The following is a 15,349-nucleotide window of genomic DNA, read 5'->3' on the forward strand; positions in this document are numbered from 1 at the left end:
GGCTCACATTTCTTGCCTGGAGTACCATGTAGAGACTGGACTCTACATGGGGCCCTGGGAACACTTTGGATTTCAGAAGGAAGTGTAAGAAAAGAAATGGGAAAAGTTCACAGAGCAAATACCACAAAGTACAGAGTCTGGGATGAAGCAGAAGAGGTGAAGGAAGACCAGGTCTTGAAATCAAGGTTGAGGAGTTTAGAAATTTACTATTGGGAATGGGCAATGGGAAGAGAGAGAAGAGAACCCAGGATCAGATTTTCATTTCAGACAGATTACTCTGACTGGTGTCCAGAATAAATAGGAGAGAGGCAAGACTCAAGGAAGGGTCATGATGTGCTAGGTTTGGAACAGTCCTTAGCCTTTAGAGGATAAGTATTATCTCAACTTTCCAAATACAGAAGCGGCCTTCACGGGGGTGTTTGGCAGTAAACAGAGAGCATTGAGATTCTGAAGTGACTGTCTCCAGAGTCCATGATTTTCCCAAGTATATCATACTGTTCCTGTCTATTACGCTGAATTTACTCTTGGAAGGAAGAACCTGGGTGTTTTTTATGAGTTACAGTCTGTGTTCTTGTCTATCGATGAATGAATAACCATGACGAAACTTAGTGACTTAAAGCAATACTGTTCATTTTGCTCATGTGAGCAGGGCTTTGGAGAGACAGCTCTGTACTGTTCTCTCTACTCAGTGATGCCTGGATGGCATGAAGGTGAGGACTGGAATTGCCTGTGTCTCATTCATATGCATGTCTGAATGACGTGCTCACTGTTGCCTAGAACCTTAGTTGGGACTGTTGGCCAGAATTCGTCCACATGGCCTTTCCTTGTGTCCTGTTCCTTGTTTTCTCACAACATGGTGACTGGGGCTCCCCCTGGCTGGTTTGGCTCAGTGGATTGAGCGTCGGCCTGCGAGCTAAGTGTTGCTGGTTCGATCTTCCAGTCAGGGCACATCAGAGAAGGAAAACTCTGATTCCAAAAAACCTCCGCTGCCTTGCGGCATACCTCTTCAGGGGAAAGGCTAAGGGAGTAAACCCCGACAGAAAATCCGGAGCCGGAGTCCCTAAGGCGGTTTGACGTTGTAGTCAACACCGGCAACTCCTGCGGCGCACCTGAAGCCAAGCTGTATTGACTCCGTCTTTCCCTTGGATCCTTCAGCTGCGAAGAGAGGGGGGGTCTGCTGCATGGGCAACAGCAGACCCTCCATATAACCCTGCCCAGGCTCTGTAGCTTCAGCTCCACTGGAGAGGACACTCCAGCTTCATCGCAAGATGTCGATTCAACACGGGAGGAGACAGATACCGTGTCACTCCCGAGTCGGACTGCACAACCATTCTCGGCGGTGCAGATAGACTCTTAAGAAGCTACACCATCGTCTCTCGAGACGGACGGCTGCCGACGACGACGACGACGGTGACTGGGTTCCAAGGGTGAGCATCTTAAGAAAGAGAGGACCATGAATTTTTTTTTTTTTTTTTGGAAACTAGCCTTGGAAGTCACTGCATTCTATTTGTTGGGGATGTGCCATGAAGGTAAGCACACACCCAAAGAAAAACAGTTAGATTCCACCTTTTGATTAAAGAAGTGGCAAGAAGTTTGCTGTTGTGATTTATATCCACTACAGTGCCTCATAATAATAGCAAACACTTATCAAGCACTTAAAATAGCAAGTACTCGCCTATAAGTTTTACTTATATTTTTAAAAACATTTATGTATGTATGTATGTATTTATTTATTTATTATTTTTAGAGAGAAGGGAAAGGAGAGAGAAGAGAGGGAGAGAAATGGTGATGTGAGGGAGAGACATTGATTGGCTGCCTCCTGCACTTCCATCCCCACCAGGGACAGAACCCACAACCCAGGCATGAGCCCTGACTTTTGCTTTGTGGGTCAACGCCCAGCCAACTGAGCCACACCAGTCAGGGCTATATTGAGTTATTTGATCCTCGTGACAGTTTTGTATTATGTCCACTTCCCATAAGAGGAAATTTAGGCACAATAAATTAAGTATTTTAGCCAAGATGACACAGATAGGAAGGAGTGGACAACTATTGCAGCCTAGACAATCTGGCACCAGCATTTGTGCTCTTAACCACTCTGCTGTGGTTATCTACTGCAGTGTCTGGAATACAGTCTGAGCCAATATATATTTGTTGAATGAATGCATGCTTTACTTTTCAGGTTTCCTTCAAATGCTAGTAAAGATGCTCCTTAAATGAGTGATTTCAAATGATTTTATTGTCCATCTGCATCTGACATTGAATGGGAGATATACTACTGTGCAAGTGAGATATATTATATTGTGCTTCTACTTTTTTCTCCTTTCTCCAAACTGGCTTTATTTAGTAGTATTTACTTTTGCTTTAAAAGAACATGCCAGAGATTATTATTCTCAATGGAAATTTATTTTTTCAAAGCTGATTATATAATAGTTACTTTAGAGTCTAGGAAGAGATAACTTGTGGCAAAATTTAGTATTTCACAAGTATATATATATTTAAATTAATTAATTTGTTTGATTATTTATTTATTTATTTTTAGAGAGAGGGGAAAAGAGAAAGAGAGGGAGAGAAACATCACTATGTGGTTACCTTTCACTCGCGCCCCCAACTGGGGACCTGATGTGCAACCTAGTTATGTGCCCTGACTGGGAATCGAACCAGCGGCACTTGGTTTGTAGGCCGATGCTCAATCCACCACAGGTATATATTTTTAAAGAAAAAAAAATTAAAGCAGATCTACAAGAAATCTATGGAATAGCAAAATAAAAGACATTAATATTGTCGTCGTCGGCAGCCGTCCGTCTCGAGAGACGATGGCGTAGCTTCTTGAGAGTCTATCTGCACCACCGAGAATGGCTGTGCAGTCCGACTCGGGAGTGACAATCCCTGCCGCACTTGTTACAGGTGAAGGCAGATGGCTGTTGTTGCTGCTGTTGACGCTGCTTCCGCCTCGATCTTTTCTGGACCGCCTCCTCGTTGCGCGCAGCCTCTGCGCGTGACGTACATTGCCTGACCGCGAGCCTCCGGGCTAGGCGGTCGTCTGCTTGAACTTCCCATGTGTTGAGATTGATGGAGCATTGTGTCATGTCCTTTTTGCAGATGTCTTTGAACCGCAGTTTTGGGCGCCCTGTCATCCTCTGGCCTTCTGCTAGCTTGCCGTAGAGGAGGTCTTTGGGAATACGGCCTGCATCCATTCTTTTGACATGGCCGAGCCACCTGAGACGTCTCTCACTAAGAACTGCATGCAAACTGCTCATGTTGGCTCGCTTCAGCACCTCGGTGTTGGGGACCTTATCCTGCCAGGCGACATGCAGGACGCGTCGCAGGCACCTCATGTGGAAGCTGTTGAGTTTCCTTTCGTGCCTTGCGTAGGTGGTCCACGTCTCGCTGCCATAGAGGAGAGTGCTGAGTACGCAGGCTTGGTAGATGCGCAGTCTGGTTTTCTCAGTGAGGCTGGAATTGTTCCACGCTCGCCGGTTCAGTCTGGCCATAACTGTGGCTGCCCTGGCGATTCTCCGGTTGACCTCCAAGTCGACTGACAGAGAGCTCGAGATGGTGGACCCGAGGTAAGTGAAGTCGTTGACAACCTCCAGGGTGTACCCCTCGATGGTGATGCATGGGGGAGTCCCCGTGCCTTGAGCCATAACATTTGTCTTCATCAGGCTGATGGCTAGTCCGAACTCCTTGCATGCGTGGGAAAGGCAAGTGACTAGCTGCTGGAGTCCCTCTTCGGAGTGTGATGTCAAAGCTGCGTCGTCGGCGAAGAGCATCTCACGGATGAGCACCTCTTTGACTTTGTTCTTGGCTCATAGACGGGCCAGGTTGTAGAGCTTGCCATCGGATCTGGTGTGAATGAAGACACCCTCGCTGCAGTCCTTAAAGGCGTATTGGAGGAGCATGGAGAAGAAGATTCCCAACAGCGTAGGCGCGAGGACGCAGCCCTGCTTTACTCCGCTGCTGACTGGGAAGGCCTCAGAGGTTGCGCCGTTGTAGGACACCGTGCTGTGCATGTTGTCGTGAAAGGACATGACCACAGCAAGCAGATGTGGTGGACAGCCAATCTTCCGTAGCAAGCTGAAGAGTCCGCTTCGACTGACCAGATCAAAGGCCTTCGTGAGGTCGATAAAGGCGAGGTAGAGTGGTTTATGCTGCTCGTGACACTTCTCCTGCAGCTGGCGTAGGGAGAAGATCATGTCCACTGTTGATCGGCCAGCTCTGAAGCCACACTAGGACTCTGGATAGACGCGGGAAGCAAGGGTCTGCAGGCGGGCAAGAGCGACCCGGGCGAATACTTTGCCGACGACGCTGAGGAGAGAGATGCCCCGGTAGTTGTTGCAGTCGCTGCGGTCTCCTTTGTTCTTGTACATGGTGATAATGTTGGCGTCTCTCATATCCTGGGGGATGTAACCCTCCTTCCAGCAGAGACAGAGTAGATGGTGGAGCGGCTGTAGCAGGACTGGTTTCCCGCTCTTTAGGATTTCTGGAGGGATTCCGTCGCTTCCTGGTGCTTTCCTGCAAGCGAGGCGGTCGATGGCTTTGCCGAGCTCTGCCGCAGTAGGTGGGGTGTCTAGCTCCTCCATGACTGGTAGGTCTGGGATGGCGTTAAGACCAGTGTCTGTTACGGTGTTCCTCATCGCGTACAGCTCGAGGTAGTGCTCGGTCCACCGCCGCATTTGCTGTTCCTGGTCAGTGATGACCTCACCTGTCTTGGACTTAAGGGGGGCGATCTTGGTGGGGATTGGGCCTGTTGCCTTCTTGATACCCTCATACATTCCTCATGCGTTGCCTATATCGGCAGCTTCCTGGATGCTTCTGCACAGGTTTAGCCAATAGGTGTTGGCACAGTGGCGGGCGGTCTTCTGGACTTTGTTCCTGGCAGCCCGTAGAGCTTGAAGTGTACTGGGAGTGGGCGTGGCCTTGTAAGCCAGTAGGGCCTTCCTCTTAGCCTCAATCACGGGTTCCATTTCTTCCCAGTGAGCCTCGTACCAGTCAGCGTTCTTCCGCTCTTTCTTCCCGTAAGCAATAATGGCGGAGTTGTATATGGCGTCGCGGAGACGTGACCAATTGGATTCGATAATGTCATCTGCCGCCATTCCCTCGCCGAGTGCATCTTCCATCCTGTTGATGAATTGCTGGGTCTTAACTGGGTTGCTGGCACAACTGGTGTTGATGCGTGGGCGACCCTTCATCTTGGAGTGGTGCAACCTCTTCGACGTTATGCGCACCTTGCTTACCACGAGGGCATGGTCCGTGTCACAGTCTGCACTGTGGTAGCTGCGGGTGAGGAGGGTGCTGCCAATATCCGTTCTTCTGGTGATGACGAGGTCAAGCTGGTGCCAGTGGCGGGAGCGGGGGTGCCTCCATGACACCTGGTGGATCTCTTTGCACTTGAAGAATGTGTTTGTCACGCACAGGCCGTGGTGACACGAAAGCTCAAGCAGTCGCTGACCATTCTCATTGATCTTTCCTCTCCCAAAGTTTCCGAGGCAGGTGGGCCAGGCCATGTGGTCGGCTCCTACTCTTGCGTTGAAGTCTCCAAGGAGATAAAGAACGTTACTTCTGGGGATCTTGGATAACGCTTCGTCCAGTGCATGGTAGAACTGTTCTTTCTCTTCGGTGGTGGCGCAGAGAGTTGGGGCGTACGCGCTAAGAATGCTGACTGGGCCGAAAGTTGTTGACAATCGGAGGGTAAGTAATCTCTCTGTGCCTCCTGTGGGTGGCTCTATGGAGTTAACAAGCGTGTTCTTCACAGCGAACCCAACACCGTGCTGTCTTGGTTGGTCCGGAGACTTCCCTTGCCAGTAGAAGGTGTAGTTGGTTTCTCTGATAGTTCCGTTGTTGGCCAACCGGGTCTCCTGTAGAGCCGCAATGTCAATGTTTAGTCGTGCCAGTTCCCTGTCGATGACGGCGGTTTTCCTGGCATCATTGATCCACGGAAGGTCTGCAGTAAGTCCGGGACACATGGTCCTGATGTTCCAGCTAGTGAGGCGAAGAGCTGGAGGCTTCTTTCTTGTTTTTTGCTTGGAATTGCCTGATGCAAGTGTTTTGTGGCCCACTTTTCGAGAGACGCCTCTCTGATCCCCACGCACCCAGTGGGGCAGGCGAGCCATGGCGAGACGGCACCTAATTGGCTGGGGCTGCCCAGCTTGAGGCGGGCGGTAGCTGTCCAGTGAGGTGCGATGACCTCTCCCACCGTCAGAGGAGACCCCTGGCGCTCGTTTCCTTCGCCAATCGGATGAGCTTATAACCGGTATCTGTCTCCTCCCATGTTGAGTCGACATCTTGCGATGACGCTGGAGTGTCCTCTCCAGTGAAGCTACAAAGCCTGGGCAGGGTGATATGGAGGGCCAGCTGTTGCCCATGCAGCAGACCCCCCCCTCTCTTCGCAGCTGAAGGATCCAAGGGAAAGACGGAGTCAATACAGCTTGGCTTCAGGTGCGCCGCAGGAGTTGCCGGTGTTGACTACAACGTCAAACCGCCTTAGGGACTCCGGCTCCGGATTTTCTGTCGGGGTTTACTCCCTTAGCCTTTCCCCTGAAGAGGTATGCCGCAAGGCAGCGGAGGTTTTTTTGAATCAGAGTTTTCCTTCTCTGATGTGCCCTGACTGGAAGATCGAACCAGCGACACTTAGCTCACAGGCCGACGCTCAATCCACTGAGCCAAACCAGCCAGGGTACATTAATATTGTATATGTCACTTAATATGGTTTCTGAGAAAATAGTTTGATAATAACACTAGCAAGTATTATCCAAATTTATTTTTTAAGAATTCAAGAAGTCTAGAATAAAATATGCAAAAGATATTGCATACAGCCATGAATTTATAATTAAAATGCTCATTTCAAGGTTCTACTTGTCTCTTAGTATACCCACTTTCAACACTAATTTGGACCTTAAAAATGAAACGTAAAAGGTATATTCAATTAGACTTAATATTTAATTATAATTACAATTCATTGCATATTTAATATTGCTTAAATTTCATTATATATTTTGTATCTTAATACTGCTTAAATTTTATATATTTTAATCTATATAACATTAGTTGTAATCATGTATTAGTAATCAAGAATACTAAATTTTCTTTTTGGTTCAATTATTACACTGACCCCTTTGCAATCCCTTTCCCCTTTTTTAATCCTTCCCCAAGGATTTTTTAAATTTTTTTTTTAGAGAGAGAGGAGTTGGGGGGGAGAGAGAGAAGGAATATTGGTTGGTTGCCTCCCGTATGTGCCCTGACCTGGGGGATCAAATCTGAAACTAGGCATGTGCTCTGACTGGGGATCGAATCTGCAACCCTTAAGTTTATGGGATGATGCTCCAACCTGTTGCAGGAAGACAGATCTCTGGGTAGGGGCATTCTCATGCCCCACCACCCAGGTGGCATCCCGTGACTCAGGAGACGATGAGCAACTCTCGTCTCCGCCTTCGGCTTTAGGCTGTCGAGGCCACTGAGTCATGGAATCCTGGGTAAAACAGGTTCTGTTGTGTACTCCATCTGCTTCCTTGTTAATGAAGTCTTGATATGGAGCTGGCCTTGAGGATTAGTGGATCTTCCTTACTTCCTTGACAGGTGCTAAATAAAACGGGAGTTACCCTGGCCGTATTTTACATATTAATGCTACTGTAAGAATTCTTTCACTTGTAAAATTCTCCTGTTGTTGGCTGGAATGTCACACCCTATTCTATTTTTAGTAACTTTTGAAACCCTAATAAAAAGAGGATGAGGCTTCCCGCTCTCCGCTGATGGTCTGAGCGAGCCACAGCCCTCCGTTCGTTACTGGCCAATCATCCTGCCTGCCGGATTTATTTCAGCGTCCGAAACCACAACCAACGCAACACCAACCAACAGAGCCACACTGGCCAGGCCCTTTACAATTTCTCTTAAATTTCTTTCTTACAGGTTGCAATTCACTGAATTCTCCCAAAAGACCTCCACATTTTCATGTCTTTCATAAAATCTTTCCATCTAGTTGAATGTGGTAGTAAATTTGCAAGTCTTTTATTCTTTTAAATATTTTATTGTTTATGCTATTACAGTTGTTCCAATTTTTCCTGCTTTGCTCCCTGCCTCCCAGCCTGCCCCCAATTCCCACAGTCAATCTCCACACCATTGTCCGTGTCCATGGGTCAGGCTTATATTTTCTCTAACTAATCCCTTCGCTTTCTATCAACCAGTCCCACCTCACTTCTCCCCTCTGACAGCAGTTAGTCTGTTTCATGCCTTGATTCTATTTTGCTCATTAGTTTATTTTGTTCATTAGATTTCACTTACGAGTGAGATCATGTGGTATTTGTTTTTCATTGACTGGCTTATTTCACTTAGCATAATAGTTTGCAGTTCATCCATGCTGTCTCAAAAGGTAAGAATTCCTACTTTTTTAATGCTGATAGTAGTCCATTGTGTAAATGTACCACAGCTTTTTATCCACTCATCTACTGATGGGCACTTAAGCTGTTTCCAGATCTTGGCTATTGTAAATAACACTGCTGTGAACATAGGGAAGCATATATTCTCTTGAACTAGTGTTTCAGGATTCTTAGGATATATTCCCAGCAGTGGAATCACTGGGTCAAAAAGCATTTCCATTTTTATTTTTTTTAGGAAACGCTATACTGTTTTCCATAGTGGCTGCACCAGTCTGCATTCTCACCAACAGTGCACTAGGGTTTCCTTTTTTCCACATCCTTGCCAATATTTGTTTTTTGTTGATTCATTGATGGTAGACAATCTGGCAAATGTTAGGTGAAATCTCACTGTGGTTTTAATTTTCCTCCCTCTGATGACTAGTGATGTTGAGCATCTTTTCATGTCTGTGGTCCTTCTGTATGTTCTCCTTGGAGAAGTGTCTGTTCAGGTCCTTTGCCCATTTTTTAATTGATTGTTTGTCTTCCTGGTGTTGAGTCATGAGTTCTTAAATATTTTGGAGATTAAACTCTTGTCCAATGTATCATTGACAAATAAGTTCTCCCATACAGTCGGTTCTCTTTTCATTTTGATGATGGTTTCTTTAGCTGCGCAGAAGCTTTTTAACTTGATGTAGTCTTTTTTTTTAAATAATTTATTTATTTGTTTATTTATTTTATTTTTAGAGAGAGGGAAAGCAGAAAGAGAGGGAAAGAAACATCACTGTGTGGTTGCCTCTCACTCGTGCCCCCAACTGGGGACCTGATGTGCAACCTAGTCATGTGCCCTGACTGGGAATCGAACCAGTGACACTTGGCTCGCAGGCCGACGCTCAATCCACTGAGCCACAACAGCCAGAGCTGATGTAGTCTTATTTATTTTTTTATTTGTTTCCCTTGCTCTAGGAGATATATCAGCAAAAATATTGCTATGCAAGATATCTGAAATTTTTCTGCGTATGTTTTCCTCTAAGACTTTTATGCTATCATGACATATTTAAATCTTTTATTCATTTCGAGTTTATTCTGTTATATGGTGTAACTTGGTGGTCTAGCTTTATTACTTTTCTGCAAGTGCTAGTCTAATTCTCTCAGCACCATTTATTGAAGAGACTCTCTTTACTCCATTGTATTCTCTTGTCTCCTTTGTCAAATATTAATTGACCACAGAGGTGTGGATTTATTTCTGGGCCCTCTATTTGTTCCATTGATCTATGTGTCTGTTCTTATGCCAGTACCAGACTGTTTGGATTACAATGGCCTTATAGTATAGTTTAATATCAGGTATTGTGGTCCCTCCAACTTTCTTCTTCTTTCTCAAGATTGCTGAGGCTATTTAGGTTTTTTTGTTTGTTTCATATAAGCTTTTTTGGTTTTTGTTCTAGATCTGTGAAATATTTCATTGGTATTAATAGGAATTTCATTGACTATAGATTGCTTTAGGTAGTATGGACATTTAAATGATGTTGTCTTCTTAGCCATACACATGGTATATGCTTTCATTTATTTGTATCTTCCTCAGTGTCTTTTATCAGTGTCCTATAGTTTTCTGAGTACAGGTCTTTTATCTCATTTTAAAAATTTATTCCTAGGCACTTAATTTTTTTGTTGCAATAGGAAATGGAATTATTTTCTTAGTTTCTATTTCTGATAGTTCATTCTGAGCATTAATTTTGTATCTTGCTACTCTGCTACTCTGCCATGTTCATTTATTAGATAGAATAGGTTTTTGGTGAAGCCTATCATGTCCTCTGTCAATAATGACAGTTTTACTTCCTCCTTTCCAATTTGGATGCCCGTTTCTTCTTCTTCTTCTTCTTTTTGTCTGATCACTGTGCCCAGGAATTCCAGTACTATGTTGAATAAGAGTGGTGAAAAGCAGACATCCCTGCCTTGTTTCTGATCTTAAGAGAAACACTTTAATTTTTGCCCATTGGGTATGATGTTGGCTGTAGGTTTTTCATATATGGCCTTTATTATGTTGAGTATGCTCCCTCTATTACCACTTTGCTCGGGGCTTTTATCATAAATGGGTATTGGATTTTATCAAACACTTTTTCTGTTGATATGATCATGTGATTTTTGTCTCTCATTTTGTTCATGTAATGTATCACATTTATTGGTTTGCAAATATTGTACCATCATTGCATCCCTGGAATAAATCCCCCTTAAGCATGGTTTATGCTCTTTTAATGTATTGCTGGATCCAGTTTGCTTATATTTTGTTGAGGGTTTGCTTATATTTTGTTGAGGGTTTGCTTATATTTTATTGAGTGTTTTAGCATCTATGTTCACCAGAGGTATTGGCCTGTAATTTTCTTTCTTCGTTGTATCTTTATCTGGGTTTGGAATTAGGATAATACTGGATTCATGAAGAGAGTTTGGAAATATTTCCTCTTGTTGGATTTTTTTGGAATATTTTGAAAAGGATAGGTGTTAGATCTTCTTTGAATGATTGGTAACGTGTGCCTGTGTAGCCATCTGGTCCAGGACTTGATTTCTGGGAGGTTTTTAATTATTTCTTCAATTTCATTAACTGTTATTGGTCTGTTCAGGTTTTCTGCTTCTTCCCAATTCAGTTTTGGAAGATTCTATATTTTAGAAATTTGCCCATTTTATTCAGATTGTCTAATTTCTTGGCATATAGTTCACAGTATTTTCTTACACTCATTTGTAATTCTGTGGTATCAGTTGTTACTTCTCTAACTTCTGATTTTATTAATTTAGGTTCTCTCTCTTTTTTTTGTGATGAGTCTGTTTAGATTCTTCAGTTTTGTTTATCTATTCAAAGAACCAAATCCTGGAATCATTGAACTTTGGAATTTTTTTTATTTATTTTTTTTTTTTTTTTTAGTTCTTATGTCATTTATTTCTTCTCTGATCTTGATTATTTCCTTCCTTCCACTCACTCTAATCTTTGTTTTTTGTTTTTCTAGTTCTTTTAGATGTACGATTGGATTGTTTATTTGATATTTTTCTATCTTATTTATGTAGGCCATGTGGATGTCCCTCTCAGAACTACTTGTGCTGTGTCCCATAGGTTTTTGTTTGTTGTGTGTTCATTTTTATTTGTTACCAGGTACTTTTTGATTTATGCTTTGGTCTCACTGATGATCCATTCATCATCTTTAACATCTCTTGCAATGTTGGTGTGGTGTTAATAAACTCCATGAGCTTTTTTTTTTTTTTTTTTTTTTTTTTTGTCTTGGAAGCTCTTTATTTTGTCTTCAATTTTAAATGATGGCCTTGCTGGATAGAGTAATCTTGGTTGCAGGTCATTGCTTTTCATTACTTTGATTACTTCATGCCAGTACCTTCTATCCTGAAGTGTTTCTGTTGAGAAACCCACTGACAGTCTTATTTGAACTCCCTAGTAGGTAACTGATTGTTGCTCTCTTGCTACCTTTCAGATTCTCTTTTTGTCTTTAAATTTTTTCATTTTAATTATGATCTGTCTTGGTGTGAGTCTCTTTGGTTCATTTTAATTGGGACTTTCTGTGCTTCTTGTACTTTTGTGACTTTTTTCCTTCACCAGTTTAGGGAAGTTTTGTGTCATTATTTCTTCAAATAGGTTTTCTATCCCTTGTTTACTTTCTTGTCCTTCTGATATCCCTATCATGCAGATATTGTTATGTTTCATATTGTCCGAAACTATTCTTGTTCTTTTTACGTCTTTTTTTCCTTTTGTTGCTCTGTTTAGGAATTTTTTTGTAAATTGTCTTCCAAATTGTTGATTTGGCCCTCTGCTGCATCTAGCCTGCTTTTAATTCCTTCTAGCATATTCTTTATTTTAGATATTTCATTCTTCATTTCCAGCTGGTTCTCATTCATAGTTTCTGTGTTGTTTTTTTTTTTTTTCATGCTTATGTAATTCCCATTAATATCCTTGGGCATCCTTATAAATCATTACTTTGAACTCTATGTCTGATAAATTGCTTGTTTCAATTTCATTTAGCTCTTTTTCTGGGGATTCCTCCTTTTTTATCATTTGCAGTTGTTTCTTTGACTCCCCATTTTAGCTGTTTTTTTTTTTTTTCTTTGTTTCTATGTATTAGGTAGATCTGCCTTGACTCCTTGTCTTCATGGGATGTCCTCATGTGGTATGATTCCTATGGGACTCAGTGGTGTAATCTTCTTGATCTCCTGAGCTGGATGCTCTAGGAATGTCTCTTGTGTGGGCTGTGTGGGCTCTACTGTTGTATTTGGTTCTTGATTGTTTTTGTCCTGCTCGTTGGTGCAGCCTGTCTTCCAGCTGGCTGAATGTGAGGCTCACCCACTTCCATATCTTGTATGCTGTTGTATAAGTGCTGGCACAACAAAACAAAACAACCCAAAAAACAGAACCAAAATAAGCAAAACAAAGATCCTCAACAAGAACAGCAAAATCAATGATAAAAGAAAAAAAATAAAGTGAAAGGAGAAACAGAATAATAAAAGTAAAAACAAAAAAGAATATAAGAAGACCAATGAAAGAATAATGATTATGAGAGGAGAGAAGGAATAAAAGCAGTAAGAGTCAGGAACTGAAAGAGGAACTTGCCAAAAAAAAAAGAAAGAAAGAAAGAAAGGGAAAGAATAAAATAATAAGAAAAGGAAAGAAGAGGGAACAAATGGAGTAGGAAAGGGAAGTGTAAATAAGTGATATGAAATAAATAATAGGCTGTGCATTGCCCACCCTTCTTGTGCCTCCATCCATGTTCCAGCCCGTGCACCCAGCTCCTTTTGCCATGGTTGCACTCACCAAGAATCTGCGGTTCCAGAAGCTGCAGGAATGCTACTGTGAGCATGGCTCTGACCTCAACTTGTGCCGCCTTTTTTTTTTTAATAATTAATTAATTAATTTGTTTATTTATTTTTAGAGATCTGGGAAAGGAGAAAGAGAGGGAGAGAAATATCACTGTGTGGTTGCCTCTCACTTGCGTTCCCAACTGGGGACCTGACGTGCAACCTAGTTATATGCCCTGACTGGGAATCGAACTGTGCTGCCTTTTTGAAGTGGACAAGGAACACTTCAGTCACTTCAGCTTGACACTCAACACCAGCCATGGGTGTATTCTGGTGGATTACTCCAAGAACCTTGTGACAGAAAGTGTGATACAGATGCTGGTGGACCTAGCCAAGTCCAGGGTGTGGAGGCTGCCCAGGAACACATGTTCAATGGCAATAAGATCAACTTTACCGAGAATCAGGGCAGTGCTGCACGTGGCCTTGTGGAACCAATCAAACACATCCATTCTGTTGGATGGCAAGGATGTGATGCCAGAGGTCAACAGGGTGCTGGAGAAGATGAAGTTTTTATGTCAGCATGTCCGGAGTGGTGACTGGAAGGGGTACTCATGCAAGCCAATCACAGATGTCGTCAACATTGACATTGGTGGCTCTGACCTGGGACCCCTCATGGTGACTGAAGTCCTTAAGCCACTCTTCAGGAGACCTCTGGGTCTGGTTTGTGTCCAACGTTGATGAGACCCACATTGCCAAAAATCTAGCCACCTTGAACCCTGAGTCCTTCCTGTTCATCATCGCGTCCAAGACTTTTACCACCCAGGAGACCATCACAAATACAGAGATGGCGATGGATTGGCTTCTCCAGTTGGCCAAGGATCCTTATGCTGTTGTGAAGCACTTTGTTGTCCTGTCTTCCAACATGACCAAAGTGAAGGAGTTTGGAATTGACCTTCAAAACATGTTTGAGTTCTTAGATTTGGTAGGAGGATGCTACTTGATATGGTCAGCCATTGGACTGTCCATTGCCCTGTACATGGGATTTGACAACTTCAAGCAGCTGTTCTTGGGGGCCCATTGGATGGACCAGCACTTCTGCATGACGCCTCTGAAAAAGAATGCTCCTGTACTGCTGGCTTTGCTGGGTATCTGGTACATCAACTTCTTTGGGTGTGAGATGTCTGCCACACTGCCATATGACCAGTACCTGCACTCCTTTGCTGCCTACTTCCAGAAGGGTGACATGGAGTCCAATAGGATATACATCACCAAGTCTGACACCTTTGTGGACCATCAGACAGGCCCCATTGTGTGGGGGTACCCAGGGATCAGTGGCCAGCATGCCTTCTACCAGCTCATCCACCGAAGCACCAAGATGATATGTGACTTCTTCATCCCAGTCCAGACTCAACACCCAATAAGGAAGAGTCTGCATTGCAAGATTCTCCTGGTCAACTTGCTGTCCCCAAATGAGGCCCCGATGAAGAGGAAGATGACAGAGGAGGCTTGGAAGGAGCTTCAGGGTACAGGAAAGAGTCCAGAGGACTTGGAGAAGCTGTTGCTGCACAAGTTTCTGAAGGAAGTCATCCAACCAACTCTATTGTGTTCACTAAGCTCACGCCATTCATTCTTGGAACCTTGATTGCATATATGAGCACAAGATCTTTGTTCAGGGCATCAGCTGGGACATCAACAGTTCTGACCAATGGCAATTGGAGTTAGGAAAGCAGGTTGCTAAGAAAATTGAGCCTGAGCTTGATGGCAACAGCCCAGTGACCTCTCATTCTTCCACCAGTGAGCTGATCAACTTCGTCAAGCAGGATAAAAAAATAAATAAAAAAAAAAAAGAAAGAAAGAAAGAAGAAAATAAATAATAGAGAATAAAAAAAATTTTGAAGAAAAAAATAAAAATGCTATGCAAATGGAAAAATAAAAAAAAATGAAAAAGAATGAGTGAAATTTGTCTCGACTGAGTTTAGTGCTTGCCTGCTGTGTGCTCCTTTGGATACAGCTTTGATGTTTTCTGAAGCTAGTGTTAGGCAATCTCAGATGTTCATGTCTAGCTCTTGGCAGCCTATTCAAAGATGCAAGCGAACCACAGTTTGTGCTGTCTCCTAGAGGTGTACCTGTACCTGGAGTGGGCCTCACAATAGTGAAAAGCTGGCTTTTATCAGCACAGGGCCCAGGGGTGCTTCAACATATGACTGAAGACACCTAGG

General features: G+C 43.5%; 1 pseudogene; it reads left to right on the plus strand.

Moving 5' to 3' along the window:
• Positions 1 to 12,967: 12,967 nt before the first annotated feature.
• Positions 12,968 to 15,004, plus strand: LOC150004594 (glucose-6-phosphate isomerase pseudogene; annotated as a pseudogene).
• Positions 15,005 to 15,349: the final 345 nt, after the last annotated feature.

Source organism: Furipterus horrens, unplaced genomic scaffold, assembly GCF_987537825.1.
Source record: "Furipterus horrens unplaced genomic scaffold, mFurHor1.1.pri manual_scaffold_7, whole genome shotgun sequence".
NCBI classification, from domain to species: domain Eukaryota; kingdom Metazoa; phylum Chordata; class Mammalia; order Chiroptera; family Furipteridae; genus Furipterus; species Furipterus horrens.